General features: G+C 39.4%; 2 protein-coding genes and 1 long non-coding RNA gene across 6 annotated transcripts in view; 1 reads left to right on the top strand and 2 right to left on the bottom strand.

Moving 5' to 3' along the window:
- Positions 1-15,727, bottom strand: part of si:ch211-163c2.2 (protein turtle) — a 91,636-nt gene that overhangs the window by 37,138 nt on the left and 38,771 nt on the right. The gene's annotated exons all lie outside the window — the stretch shown is intronic.
- The window catches only part of LOC127516715 (sialoadhesin-like), a 101,833-nt gene that overhangs the window by 20,047 nt on the left and 66,059 nt on the right, over positions 1-15,727 (bottom strand). The window lies entirely within an intron of this gene.
- Positions 69-9,468, top strand: LOC127516745 (uncharacterized). Its single transcript, XR_007931071.1, has 3 exons — positions 69-503; positions 8,134-8,279; positions 9,026-9,468. It is a non-coding gene; the product is annotated as an uncharacterized LOC127516745 (long non-coding RNA).

Raw genomic sequence — 15,727 nt, forward strand, 5'->3', positions numbered from 1 at the left:
ACTTAGACACCTCACCCCTCCAAGATACACTAAAGGACCTACCTGAGAGGTAAGACTCGAACTGTAAATGACCATTAAATTCCCAATCTCTGAAGTAGGCCGTCATCTTTACCTCCAACCATAGAGGGCAGTGTTGCCATAGAATACCTGAGAAAGGCTTTCACAAGAAAGGACTTTATTATTGAAAATGTTACTTAAAAAAAAAAAAAAAACCTTTTGTTTGTTTTGGTTGACTAATAATTCTCGCTGCATACTTAATGTGGACATTGTATTCTTATTTGTTTTACAAGAGTGTTTACATTTTTACCACACATGCCTTTATTTTGAAGTCTGGAAAAGGAAGTGCAGCGGCACCCTGTGTGTTCATTGGCGCACTTTTTACGTGAAACATCATTCTGATTTAATGTTACCAGAGAAAGGATGAACTTTTGGGTACACACTGTACAAATGTTTGTTTAAAAAGGTTTCTTTCTACATCTTAGCTCCTGGCTGAAGGGCACAAGGTACTGTTTTAATTTTATGTTGTGTGGTAAACTTTGAAGGACTTTGAAGTGTTTATTTTATTGATCTCTTTCATTTGCTAATGTTGTTAGGCACAGTGTAGTATTGCCTCTTCAGTGTTTCTCTTGATTTGCACTGCAAATAGATTGTTTACAGTAAATTAGCACTTTATTTGGTAATTTTATATAATTAATGTTTTCTCTCTAAATTAAGATCATCAGTTTTACCTAAATTAATTCATTGTTAACTCAGGTGTTTCATATAACGTAGTTAACATCGCACTCTAAAGGGAGATTGTTGTAATTAAAACAATTCATAAAATCATATAGGTTATTACATTAGCCTGTATACTAAAATGTGATTTATTGTCACATTATTTATGGTGTAAGCCTATTAATTGCAAATGTGTATTCATTTACAGGTTTATGGATATTTGTATACAATTAGCAGGCAGATGTCTAATATTGTTTGTTTGTTTGTTTGTTTTTATTCAGCTCTTACGGTGTTTTTGGAAATTAAATTCTTTACAAACATCAGTTCCTGAGAGTAAATTGCATCTGTTCAGCCGGGAATGCTACAGTAAGAGCTTTACCCAGAAGATCAACAGCTTCACCTAATCAGTCCTACCTCACCTCTGAAAGCTGTCTAATGACAACCAAAGGACTTGATGTGATAATCTAGTCTGTGGCACTCCTGTAAAGAAAATGGATGCTTCTGAAAATAAAGACCCTGACCAGCAAGTGGAGGCCCCTTATAATGGAACGGAAGAGGAGGAGCTTCACCGTTCTGGTCGACAACGCAACCCCACAGAGAAGATGCGTGCATATAAAAGGGAGGAGGCTCTGAAAAAGGAGAAAAGGTTGATTCATTTGTATGAACAATGGAAGGACCTGGCTCGCAACACAAGGGAAGAGCTAAAAACAGACATTAGTGAGAGTCAACTTGTAGCGCTGATTAACACACTTGAGAAGGGAAGGGATGATGTCATGCACGTCTACCTGGAAATCAGAGATTACATTGCTCCATCCAGTGACACTAGACGCAGAATCGATACTTGTGAAGCTGTGACAAAAGATATTTCGAAAATAATTTTTGAAAGAATGGCATGCCTTGAGGACTTTGACAGAGAAAATGTAAAACACAGCCTGCGTGAGTTACTTCATCACAATTATGCTCGCTCTGTCTATGGATCCACAGTCTCACGCCCCACATCATCAAGGTCCACAGTTATGTCCATTGCAGCCAAGCGTGCAGATGCAGCAGCGGATTTAGCAGCCAAAGAAGCAGAATACTCAGTCATACAAGAGATCGAAGCTCGAAAGTGTGAACTAGAAAAACTAAAGGCAGAGAAGGATCTAAAGGCAGCTAGAGCCAGACTGCAGGCCTATGATCAAGAAATGGCACAGGAAGTCAGCATTCTTTCTTCACACTCTCATACAAGGGAACAGCAGGATGTAAGTGTAGCGGTGCAGCAGCATGTGGTTCCATTTCCCATCCAATGTCCTACCAACATCACAGCAACACTACCGCCTCCAAAATCTGATATATCTTATCTTGCTCAAGCTGTCCAAGATAGCATAGCCCTGAACAGGCTGCCTACAACAGAACCATCTGTGTTCAGTGGCGATCCTATCCAGTTCATTGAGTGGAAGGCTGCCTTTGTGTCGCTCATTGATGGAAAGGCCATTTCTTCTGCTGACAAGCTGCACTATTTAAAAAGGTATGTTGGTGGGCCAGCTCGTAAGTCTCTTGATGGCATCTTCTACAGAAATGATGATGAGGCTTATAATGATGCATGGAACAAGTTGAACCAACGGTATGGGCAGCCATTTGTCATACAGAAGGCATTTAGAGAAAAACTATCCAAATGGCCTAAGATTCAGCCTAAAGATGCTGAAGGTTTCAGAGATTTCTCTGACTTCTTGAATGCGTGTCATCAAGCTATGCCTCATGTCAAAGGGCTTGAAATATTGAATGATTGTGATGAAAATCAGAAACTTGTACACAAATTACCAGATTGGGCAGCAGCACGGTGGAACCGTCAGGTCATGCAGACACTTATTGAGACTCATGACTTTCCAAAGTTTATAGATTTTGTGACCTTCATGTCAATGGAAGCAGAGATTACTTGCAATCCAGTCACCTCCTTCAGCGCTCTTCATGCCTCTGACCCCACTTCAGAAAAACGGAACCTTAAGGACAATAAAAGGAACAGGGTTAACGTCTTTCACATTCAAACAGCTACGGAAAATAAACAAAATGATGAAAACGAACAAAGGCCCACTAAGGGAAATTATAATATGTGTCTCTTCTGCAAAGACAGCAAGCATAAGATTCACAGCTGTCCTAAATTTGTGGCAAAGTCATTAGAAGAGAAACGGAAATATGTGAAGGAGAACAAACTCTGCTATGGTTGCATGAAACCAGGCCACAGCGCAAAAGACTGCCGTCACCGTCTATCCTGTGACACCTGTAGAGGTAGACATCCAACGTGTCTACATGATGAAAACTACACAAAGAAAGTCAACTCTGCACCAGCCTCAAACCAAGGTAACACAGAGACGGCTACTAGTACGTCTCACAAAGTAGAGAATGATGAGCCATCCACCAATACTTCAATGATAGTGCCAGTGTGGGTATCAACCGAGAGGAATCCAGCCTCTGAAAAACTTGTTTATGCTCTGCTTGACACCCAGAGTGATACTGTGTTTGTCGACCGAGTTGCTGAGCAACAAGCTGCAAGCTGACTCCTGTCCTGTGAGACTGAAGTTGACAACCATGACAGCAAAAGATGTTGTCATGCTGAGTGAAAGGGTGTCCGGTCTCAAAGTAAGAGGCTTCAGCTCCCCTGTCGTCCTTAACCTTCCCCCTGCCTACACTAAGGACTCCATTCCAGTGAACCGTACTCACATCCCTACTTGTGACACAGCACGACACTGGAAGCATCTCTCTACAATAGTGGACAAAATTCCACCTCTGCAGGATTGTGAGGTTGGTCTCCTGATAGGCTACAGTTGTCCAAAGGCTTTGGCACCAAAACAGGTGATTTTAGGAGGAGACGATGAACCTTATGCAGTCCATACAGACCTTGGATGGAGTATTGTTGGTCGCCTGTCTTCACACCATGAATCACAATGCTTCAACACCATCTGTCATAGAGTCAGCATCAAAGAGCTTCCCCCAGTGACTCCAGCAGATGTTATTAAGGTTTTGGAGTCTGACTTCAAAGATGCTGGTGAAGATAATAAAACTGTGTCGCAGGATGACATCCTCTTCTTGACCAAACTGCAGCAAGGCATAAGGAAGAACGACCACGGGCATTACGAGATGCCTCTCCCATTCAAAGAGAGACCTCACTTGCTTAACAATAAGCAGCTTGCCATTGTAAGGCTCAATCATTTTAAAAGGAAATTGCTGAAAGATGAAAGGTACAAGGAACACTATGTTAGGTTTATGGAAGAGGTCATTGAGAAAGGTGATGCGGAAGAAGTGCATGATGAAGGAAAGGATGGAGAGAAGTGGTACATCCTTCATCATGGGGTGTATCACCCTAAAAAGCCAGACAAGCTCCGTGTTGTCTTTGACTGCTCCGCCAAGTACCAGGGAACCAACCTCAATGACCATTTGCTCCAAGGCCCAGATTTAATGAATAAGCTGACTGGTGTTCTTGTAAGATTCAGACAACATCCCGTTGCCCTTATGTGCGATGTTGAAAAGATGTTTCACCAATTTCATGTGGAAGAAGCAGATCGAAACTACCTCCGTTTTCTCTGGTGGAAAAACGGAGACTTAACTTTACACCCACAAGAATACCGCATGAAGGTCCATCTTTTTGGTGCTACCTCATCACCTGGATGCGCCAACTATGGTCTGAAACATCTCGCTAAGGAGAATGAGTGTACATATCCTCTTGGCTCAAAATTCATCACAACAGACTTTTATGTAGATGACGGTGTCACCAGTGTAGAAAGCGCAGAAGAAGCTGTCCAGGTAGCTAGAGAAGCTCGTCAACTGTGTGCTTCAGGTGGTCTTAGATTGCACAAATTTATTTCAAATGACAGAGTTGTCCTGGATAGCATTCCAATTTCTGAACGAGCCATTGAAGTAAAGGCTCTTGACCTCAACTTCGATGACACCCCTTTAGAGAGAGCTTTAGGGATCCACTGGCACATTGATTCTGACAGATTCAGACTCTCTGTTGACCTCAAAGACCAGCCAGCAACACGCCGTGGCATACTATCCACAGTTGCATCACTGTATGATCCGCTGGGCTTTATTGCTCCTTTTGTGCTAAGTGGAAAATTAGTGCTTCAGGAAATGTGCAGAAACGGAACAGGCTGGGACGACCCTCTTCCTAAAGAATTGCAGCCAAGGTGGGAGCATTGGAAAGCTGATCTTATGAACTTGGAAAGGATCAATATACCCCGCTGTTATGTACCTGCAAACTTCGGAAAGGTCATAAAAAGAGAACTTCATCACTTCTCTGATGCGAGCAACAGCGGATATGGCCAGTGTTCCTATTTAAGAGTCACAAACGAAGAAGGTAACATCCATTGTGCCCTGGTCATAGGTAAATCCAGAGTTGCTCCCATTAAGGTCCAGACTATTCCCAGGCTCGAACTGACCGCTGCTGTCATCTCAGTTGCCATGAGCAATATGCTTAAACAGGAGCTGGAATATGCAGAGATAGAAGAGCACTTCTGGACCGACTCCCAAGTAGTTTTGGGGTACATTAACAACGAAGCACGCCGCTTTCACACGTTCGTGGCAAACAGAGTGCAGAAGATACATCTCAGCACTACTCCTCAACAGTGGAGATATGTTCACACTAACGAGAACCCTGCGGACCATGCGTCAAGGGGTTTAAACGCTGGTGAGATTCTTACATCCAATTGGTTGACAGGGCCAAAATTCTTATGGAAGAAGGATATACCTCCTGTTGCAGATATTGACACAGCACTAACGATTGGAGATCCTGAAGTGAGACAGGCTCAGACTCTGAGTGCAGAAACAACAGAGGTCACCCTCTCAGACCGCTTGTCAAAGCTGTCTTCATTGTCTAGAGCTGTCCAAGCTGTGGCTCGCCTCATTCGCCGAGCCAAAGGGGATAAGTCCATCGGTCACAGTACGGTAGCTGAACGAGAAGATGCCAAACGCATCATCATTAAAGACTTACAAAGAAACACCTATCCAGGGGATATCAAGTTATTGAGCAAGGGGGCCCAGCTGTCACCTAGCAGCAAGCTGTATCATCTTGATGCCTTCCTAGATCAAGAAGGAATACTCAAGGTGGGAGGAAGGCTTTGCGATGCACCCCTACCCAGCTCAGTCAAACACCCAGTGATCATTCCTAAAGATCACCATATAAAAAAGATGATCATCTCTCAATGTCATGAGAATGTCAAGCACCAAGGTAAGGGCCTTACAATTAATGAGATCAGATCACAAGGCTACTGGATTCCAGGAATGAGCAGACCAGTAGCATCCCATGTGCATCACTGTGTGACATGTCGGAAGCTCAGGAGACCCACCGAAGAACAAAGAATGGCCGACCTCCCTTCGGAGCGTACAAATCCATCTCCACCCTTCACATACTGTGGTATGGACTGCTTTGGTCCCTTTGTCACTAAACAGGGTCGGAAGGAACATAAAAGGTACGGCCTCCTCTTCACATGTTTCAGCTCCAGAGCTATCCATATTGAAATGCTAAATGACATGTCTACAGATGCCTTCATCAATGGCCTGCGCTGTTTCATTGCATTACGGGGAGCAGTGCGCCAAATCAAATGTGACCAAGGCACCAACTTTGTAGGAGCCAAGAATGAGCTGAAAAATGCTCTCAAGGAGATTGACGCCGATCGTCTGACAGTGTTCTTAGCTGAGAAGCAGTGCGACTTTGTCCTAAATGCGCCCCATCATGCAGGGGGGGTATGGGAGAGACAAATCAGAACAGTGAGAAATGTTCTTCGCTCAACTCTCTCACTGTCTTCTGACAGACTGGACGATGCATCGCTGCGGACATTATTTTACGAAGCTATGGCGATCGTAAACAGTAGACCACTAACAGTTGACAACCTAAACGACCCCAACAGCCTTGCACCTCTCACCCCAATAACCTGCTTACTATGAAGTCCGTTCCAGCATTACCACCACCAGGCAGATTCATCAGAGAAGACATCTATGCAAGAAAAAGGTGGCGCCATGTTCAGTACCTCGCAGAGCAGTTTTGGAGCCGCTGGCGTAGGGAGTATCTTTCCAACATTGCCACCAGGCAGCGCTGGCACAGAGCAAAGAGAAACCTGCAAGTAGGAGATATTGTCATGGAAAAGGCTGATGGTCTGCCTAGAAATGAGTGGCGGCTGTCCAGAGTTACAGAGACTACTACGGATAAAGACAGGCTTGTGAGAAGAGTCAAGGTATGCCTTGGTGACCGGAATCTGGAGAAGGATGGTCGTCGTCTCAACAAGCTGTCTGTCATTGAATGCCCAGTCCAGAAGCTGATCCTGTTGCTAGAGACCATCTAGCTGCTTCCAAGAGCAACCAAGTGTATCCTTTTCATTATATTACTTAAATTCTAGCGTTCAATCTTCATAGTATGGACACCTTTCGTCCATTTCTGAGTTAAAGGTCATTTTTTATTTGAAAATCATTTGTAATTTATATTTCTTAACGTCATACAAATCACTCATGATTTGGTGGGAGTGTAAATGACCATTAAATTTCCAATCTCTGAAGTAGGCCGTCATCTTTACCTCCAACCATAGAGGGCAGTGTTGCCATAGAATACCTGAGAAAGGCTTTCACAAGAAAGGACTTTATTATTGAAAATGTTACTTAAAAAAAAAAAAACCTTTTGTTTGTTTTGGTTGACTAATAATTCTCGCTGCATACTTAATGTGGACATTGTATTCTTATTTGTTTTACAAGAGTGTTTACATTTTTACCACACATGCCTTTATTTTGAAGTCTGGAAAAGGAAGTGCAGCGGCACCCTGTGTGTTCATTGGCGCACTTTTTACGTGAAACATCATTCTGATTTAATGTTACCAGAGAAAGGATGAACTTTTGGGTACACACTGTACAAATGTTTGTTTAAAAAAGTTTCTTTCTACATCTTAGCTCCTGGCTGAAGGGCACAAGGTACCGTTTTAATTTTATGTTGTGTGGTAAACTTTGAAGGACTTTGAAGTGTTTATTTTATTGATCTCTTTCATTTGCTAATGTTGTTAGGCACAGTGTAGTATTGCCTCTTCAGTGTTTCTCTTGATTTGCACTCCAAATAGATTGTTTACAGTAAATTAGCACTTTATTTGGTAATTTTATATAATTAATGTTTTCTCTCTAAATTAAGATCATCAGTTTTACCTAAATTAATTCATTGTTAACTCAGGTGTTTCATATAACGTAGTTAACATCGCACTCTAAAGGGAGATTGTTGTAATTAAAACAATTCATAAAATCATATAGGTTATTACATTAGCCTGTATACTAAAATGTGATTTATTGTCACATTATTTATGGTGTAAGCCTATTAATTGCAAATGTGTATTCATTTACAGGTTTATGGATATTTGTATACAATTAGCAGGCAGATGTCTAATATTGTTTGTTTGTTTGTTTGTTTTTATTCAGCTCTTACGGTGTTTTTGGAAATGAAATTCTTTACAAACATCAGTTCCTGAGAGTAAATTGCATCTGTTCAGCCGGGAATGCTACACGAACTATTGGAGTGTGGTTCCTGAGATGCCCTTTGTCATGAGGGTTGGCAGGAGGATCTGGTACTGTGTCAAAGGCAACAGACAGATCCAGCAAGATATACTATTTAATATAAATTAAATAGTAAATATACTTTTTGTTTAGTAGCAAGTAGGCTAAACTAGATTTACATGAGAAGAACTGTACATTCAGGGTATCAGTAAAATAATAAGTAGGCTAAATATTAGTTTTGGATGGACAGAAATTCTGTTCACAACATTTAAACATATTTTAACACCATTATATGGCTAGTAAAAAGATAAACTGGGATTAGGACTGCGATCCTGAAAAATAATTATACCTTTTATAATATCTTTTCTCACACTCTTATAAACAAATATTCTTTATTGGCATCTATGGTTCCATTAAGAACTTTTAACATCCATGGAAACTTTTCATTCCACAAAAGGTTCTTTATAGTAGAAAAAGTTTCTTTAGATTTTTATAATGTTCTTCACACTAAGAGAAAATCTGTTCTTTTAAAAACTGTTCACTGAAAGGTTCTTTGGGGAACCAAAAATGGTTTTTCTATTGTATCACTGTGAAAACCCCTTTATTTTTAAGACTGGAACGTGTGAATGAGAGCAGATGTCACAAGATTCAATAACTTGCATGGCTTCAGAATATCTATGCATGAGTTACATGGCCCATTTTATGATATATTTGTGATGCTTTTGAAAACTTAAAAGCTTCAGTCCCTGTTCATTGTAACTGCATGCAAACATTTTTCAGATCTTATTTCTTATCTGTTTTTCACTTCTTATTTCAGGTTCTGCAGAAGAGAGTCATATTGGTTTGGAATGACATGATAATGAGTAGCTTATGGAATAATACTGAATTCAGATACTGAATTGAGATGACAAAAAGGCACAATAAAACCAACAAAAATATCCATTATGATAATTAAAACAGTTTTTATTAGTATACGCATATGTCATCTTTCAAAATCAATATAAAACTATATCAGCATAAAAAAACTACAATTCAGTAACAAATATATACATATATAAAAAATTAAGGTCAGGCAAAGTTACAGTAAAAAAAAAAAATCAATTCACATTTTATAAAACGAATGTTTTTACATTCAATAATTCATTTATCATAATTTAAATATTCTATATTACAGTAGTAATACTTAAATGAATCACTTGCTCTTGTTTTTAGGATGGTGATTCTCATTCATTACTGGCTCTTGAGTTTCTTCTTGTTCATTCTGCAAACATGAAGAGACACACAGTACATTAGTGTCTGAAGGATGAAAGGTGCTGCAGTGTCCGAGTTTAAAAGTATTAATAAAAAATTATTCATTAGCATGATTTTAATTAACTTATATTAATAATAATAATAATAATAATAATATGATAATAATAAATATAATAAGAATAAGATAATAAGAGCGCCACATCATTATAGACAAGAACTTACTCTTCCTTGAGAGAAATCACCCAGTCTTTTTTAGAATCGAGACACATCTGTCCTCTGTTCATCATAGCACTGTAAGAAACAAATGTATAATTATTTAAAATCTATAAAATGACACTGTTTCATTATTATTATTATTATTATTATTATTACACACATGTGTACATATTGAGCCTGAATTTGAAGTGTTGCTTTGGTAAGTTTCACACTCACATGATCTCCTCATTTTTGCAATGTGGTCCAGCAGGAATCACCTTTAATGAGAGTATTCTTTCAATACGAATTGGTGATCCTGAATGTGTTTCAATGCACTGGCAGCGCATATATATTTGACCTGCAGTGACAGAGAGAGAGTTGGTGTAAGATGTAGCATGAAATATCTGCAAACGATTTGATTTAAAACACTGTTATGAATGTTATTCTGCTTACCTTCAGTTGTGGACAGCAGTGCAGCTGTGCAGATCAGAGACATGAGGGCTGCTACAGTGAACTTCATTCTGAACCAGTGCTGTGCACAGCAATGCCAGTAAACGTGTCAAGTGAGCTTCTGTTGTGGTCTAACACAGGCCTGCACTCTCCCTTTTAAAGAGAGAAACTCCCACACAAAAATGCAATTGTTTTGTTGCGCAATTTCCATTTCTGACAAATCTTCTCTTCCAAGGAACTCTCATTTTCAATGGCAATTATGCAAATTCATTTACTAGCAAGAATAAAAACACTTCTTAACCCTATAAAGCCTACTGGTTCATATTTAATACACACATTTCTAAGGCCTCTATATTATCAACATGATCAAAACTTTGCGGAAAAACCTGTTGTACACAATCTACTACATACCTTCTGTCATCTAAATGATGGCTTATACTTTTTTTCTTTTAACAAGTAAAAGGCCTAAAAATGTCTACCTTCAGGTCATGCTTCACGTGTCTTTATGCTGTGAAATCTTTACTGATTTTTATAAAGTAAACATAAGAATAACTTTCGTAGACATTTACTAGACTGAAGCAACTTAGGTTTACTTGAATATCCATAAATCTTCTTAAAATGTGAGTATCAGAAATGATCCATCAGGCTTTTGAGAAACGTTTATTTGTTCATTTCTCAAGCATTACTGAATTGATACAAACTACAGAGCTTTGATCATAAAACTAGGTATTTAAATATCATCTTATATGATATAATTTGAAGATATCAAGTGAAAACTGATAGTTATATGCTTTTTATGTAAGCAGATGGGGAGTATGTAATGCTATACTGTTATAAAGATTTCATACAATCAGAATTTCCATATAAATAAAATCCAAATTGCATGTTTTTGCTCAGTTTGGGCTGATGAATAACACATATGCAAGCTTTTTTTTTTTTTTTGTCAGGCTTTACAGGATTAATGTTGCCTTCATGTGCTATTTGAATTGGAACACCTTCTCAAATTGTATTTACTATCTACTGGAAAACTCTGTAGTAATCTTGATACTCGAGTTCCAGGGTTGGGAGGGCCATAAACTCTCCTATTGCATTCAAGTCTGTTTTGACCCAGAAGAGGTACATAATTGACCCGCCCCCCTTAGTTACTGTTGCTTTGTCCGACAAGCCATGCCGCTCTCATGCCACACATCATGTTCTCAAGCAGTGAAAAATACATCAAAAAGAGGACACTGACAACGCAGTCAACAGACGAGACAGAGCAGGTTACTTTTGATATGAAACAAAGTCTCAAATTTCAAATTTTGTAATTTTTAAAGATATTTAAACAATAAATAAAAGCCCACCGACACTAAACTATTACAGTTTTTTTCAACTGCTTACACACATTTTCAAAACTTTGCCTCTTTTTTTCAAAACGTTACACACAAATCCAAGAATTACACACACAAAATGCAAAATGAAGCACCGCATTCAAAATATCACAAACACATCTCACAAGCAAACATTTGTCTTATGTTGCAAACACCTTTGCCATAATATTCTATTTTTGGATATATCATATACACACAGTTATCCAAAACCTAAAGAATCTTCTTTCATGAGCTCATATGTAGGCTACATTTCTGTATAAGATTGAAAGTAACCGGCAGGAACATGTTGAAAAATGCACGGTAAACACGAAAGCAAGATTGAAACCAATCTATTTTTTTTACTGTAAGCATTTGTGGTTGTGAATACAGTATTACACAGTACGAAAGAAATGAAATACATCAACCATGTCTAGTTGGACAGAAACAATGGTTGTGTTTGAAAAAGGAAATCAAGATACTTCCTGTCAGATTTTTGTGTTACATAGAGAATTGTGTGTTGTTTTTTGCAAAAAGTGTTTTATGAAATTGAAAACGAGAATTAGTGTGTGATTTTGCAGATTTGTTGTGTGGTTCTGGTGTTTGAGTGTCAGGTTTCAGAAATTGTGTGACAAGTAAGGATTTTGTGTGTAAGCAGTTAACTCCCGACTACTTTGTTGGACATAACTACGGATTTGGCGTTATGATTGGTTAGATCGGCTGTCAATCAAAGGTCAATTAAAAAAACAGTTTTTAGTATGAAGATGATATAAAAATCAAAAGCAACACACACACATCGTGTCGACCGTGCCAAACGAGTTCCAGCTTTGATGAAAATATTTTCCAAAAGAAAACTTATTGGTGACCATGAAACGATTCTCTAAGCTAAAGGTAAAAGCATAAAAGTGAGGACAATGAACCATGAAGCAACAAGAAAAGTTGTGATAGTCAGCCTCGGCGTCTCGCCGTCACCACCTCAACCTGCTTCCCTTAGTATGTTTTTACACGTAGAAAAGGCGAAAATTGTATTACACCATCCAGTTTTTTCCCTGAACGATGATGTGAGCTCCTGTTGCAATTCTCGATTCAGCATAAATGACCTACAATGGCAACCTTTTTCACAATCATGACAGAAGATCAAAATATTGCCCTTAACGCCACTAGTAGAAATGCAATACGATATAAACAAACCAGACTAGAACTGAACATGGCGTGACGGCAGCTTTACATTCTCTATATCTACCTCCTCGAAGTCTTTCAATTCAGTAGAAAAATCACTCCTCTTCATAACATAAGGTTCACGTCCAACATATGTTGTGATTTTCAATTCAATTCACATTTGTTTGTATAGCGCTTTTCACAATACATGTTGTTTCAAAGCAGCTTTACAGAGAATGCATGTCAACATTATAATTTAAAAAAAAAAAAAGTCATTTAACTGTGGCAAAAGCCACACAAATAGGCCTACACACAATGCAACACTTTTTATGAGTAAGTGGGAGAAAATGTGTAAACAGCAGTTTCATCATCTTTCCACTGAAACACCTCGATAGCCTACAGATAAGAGGTAACTTTATCATCTTCAGTTTGTTTATAGGCTATTTGCACTCTTTGATGGTTTGTTGGGAGAACGCCAGACTTCCAGAAGCCTGAAGACATATCATGAATCAGGGCATGTGAGAACAGGTATCTGACAAAATCATGTTCAAGGCAATGATTAGCTACGTCACTATATAACCACAAGCTGTCTACACCATTAACTGCAACACAGTGGAAACATTGTTTCCTCGAATTACCCACATCAATCATTAGTTTGGTTACATTAACTCACCCGTGTGTTGTTGCAAACCTGGATGGATGTCACTCTTCCATGGAAAACAAAAACAGATGCGTGTCTTTGCGCAGCTTTAATTCTGCTCGTCATCAGTCAAGCTCCATTAAAGTGATAAATACGACTTGTGCCCAAGTACTGTTCCAATTCAAAGTTCACATCTAGCCAAGTACAGTTCAAATCCCCAGGTGTTGTCTTGATCCACCGTTTTAATCGAGGATGCATCGAGGTGACTTTTGCGGACTTGAGACAGCCAGGTATCCCAGAATGCATCTCGCACTAATCAGCGCTCATGTACCCTGCACAGTACAGCCCTACCTCGGCTAGTCCTTCTGACGTTTGCCGTGGGCTCTGATGTCTCTGTAGCGGTTAAACATGACATAATTCATCTTTTGTTTATCTAACGGGCGATCTTTGATCTTACGAATCTATAATTTGTTCCGTGGCAAATCGTTTTGGCTGAGGGCAAAGTGACGTTTCTTAACTTTATATATTTAGGCTATTTAACTTTACCGTTGTAGCCTACTGAAGCGCTGATTTTGTACACTTGACTGAATTGTTTGTTTTATTTCTTATTGTATGTTCTTATACCTTTTATAATGGCTATTATTGACATTTAACAAAAAGAGACAGGGTTGTGTTTTATGTTATTTCATTTTATTACAGTAAAGATAATCAGAGTATGCACATATATTAATATGTTTAATATTTTTGAAATGTAAACGAAAAGAGGCAGGGTTGTTTAATATTTCGTTTTGTTATAAATACTATATATACAGACATTGAAGATGTGAACGCGTTGCCTGAACCACATTTGTGAGGCTATTAATATGTTTTTTTGTTTGTTTTTTAAATAAAACGAAAAGAGGCAGAGTGGTGTCAGAGCGAGCTGAGTGACGTTATCAAGTACGCTGCTGTGCCATTTGCAGAATCACCGGACTTGTGTCCTGCCGTCCACGGGAGTTCGTTCTCCTGAGTCGAACTTGGCAAGTCTGAACTACCAAGGACGCAAGTCTGAACTTTGCGAACTTGGTATTGAGAAACGCTCCATTTGTTCTGTTTTCCCGCTCCTCATCATTAGTTCATTTGTATCACCTGTGTCCTATTAATTACCCTGTTATGTTTGCTACTTAAGTTCCTCCCGTGCACTCAGTCTTTGTCCGATCACCGTTATACTATGTTGTGTTGTTCCTGCCTGTCTGCCCGTTTGGATTGTATTCATTAAACTCTGAGTATTTTGATATTGACCTGTTTGTCTTCGTCTACTTGCCTTAACACAACGTGACAGATGATCGGATCGCCCGAAATGGACGATAGGGCCAAAATTATCGTCCTGGCTCAGGAGAGCCATAGCCTTTTTTATTTTGTTCAGAATTTATTTGTTTGGCTGTTACTAGCTCCCTGGACGACGAGACCCTAAAAACCCTGTTCCAGATTGGGGCAACATTCCACCAACATCTCGACCTCCCAGACACCACTGGACTGAACTGGAGAGAAACTGTCATTAGGTGTCTGGAGAGCGTCGCGTCTCGATCTGGAACACAGCCAGACCTAGAGCCCGTATCAACACCTTCGACCGCGGAGAACTTGCGTGTGCCCCCCGCAGACGGAGAGCTACCACCCGCCACAACGAAAACTTGGAGTATTTTGATATTGACCTGTTCGTCTTCGTCTACCTGCCTTAACACAACGTGACACCATCCAAGATGTAGGTGACAACAGAGTAGTTATTTTTTTTTTTAGTTGTAGTCCAAAAAAAACCCCCCCCAAAAAAACCAAATTAATACCTGTGGCTCCTGGCAATACAATGAGGTCTTATAAAGTGAAAGATTGGTCTGTGCAAGAAACTGGAGAATATTTACAACATTTTTTTTCTTGTAATCCAAAGCCTCTGAAAACGGGTGACTACTACAGTGACCGGGAGGGGACATGTTCGGTTCACTTAGGCAGTGCAGCGCTTCCGGGTTCTACGTCAGAGTGGCGTCTCAGTATTGGCCGAAGCTGAACACATGAGCAGCGCGACGCATGCGTGTGATGCTGACTCAGGAGCTGGCCAATAATGAGCGCGGAAGCGCTGCACTGTGTTTACAATGTCAGCAGCGTAGGAGAATGACAAAGAAGAGACGAAATTGTTGAATAAAGTCATTATTTTTATTTTGTTTTTTTCACACAAAAAATATTCTCATCGCTTCATAACATTAAGGTTGAACCACTGTAGTCACATTGACTAATTTAACAATGTCTACTATTTTTCTGGACCTTGAATGTGGTAATTATACGCTGCTTTATATGGGGGATAAAAAAGCCTCTCGGATTTTATCAAAAATATCTTAATTTGTGTTCCGAAGATGAACGAAGGTCTTACGGGTTTGTAACGACATGAGGGTGAGTAATTAATGACAGAAATTTCATTAAAAACTAACCCTTTAAGTTCACTTAAATTAAA

Source organism: Ctenopharyngodon idella, chromosome 7 (assembly GCF_019924925.1).
Source record: "Ctenopharyngodon idella isolate HZGC_01 chromosome 7, HZGC01, whole genome shotgun sequence".
In the NCBI taxonomy this organism is placed as follows: Eukaryota; Metazoa; Chordata; class Actinopteri; order Cypriniformes; family Xenocyprididae; genus Ctenopharyngodon; species Ctenopharyngodon idella.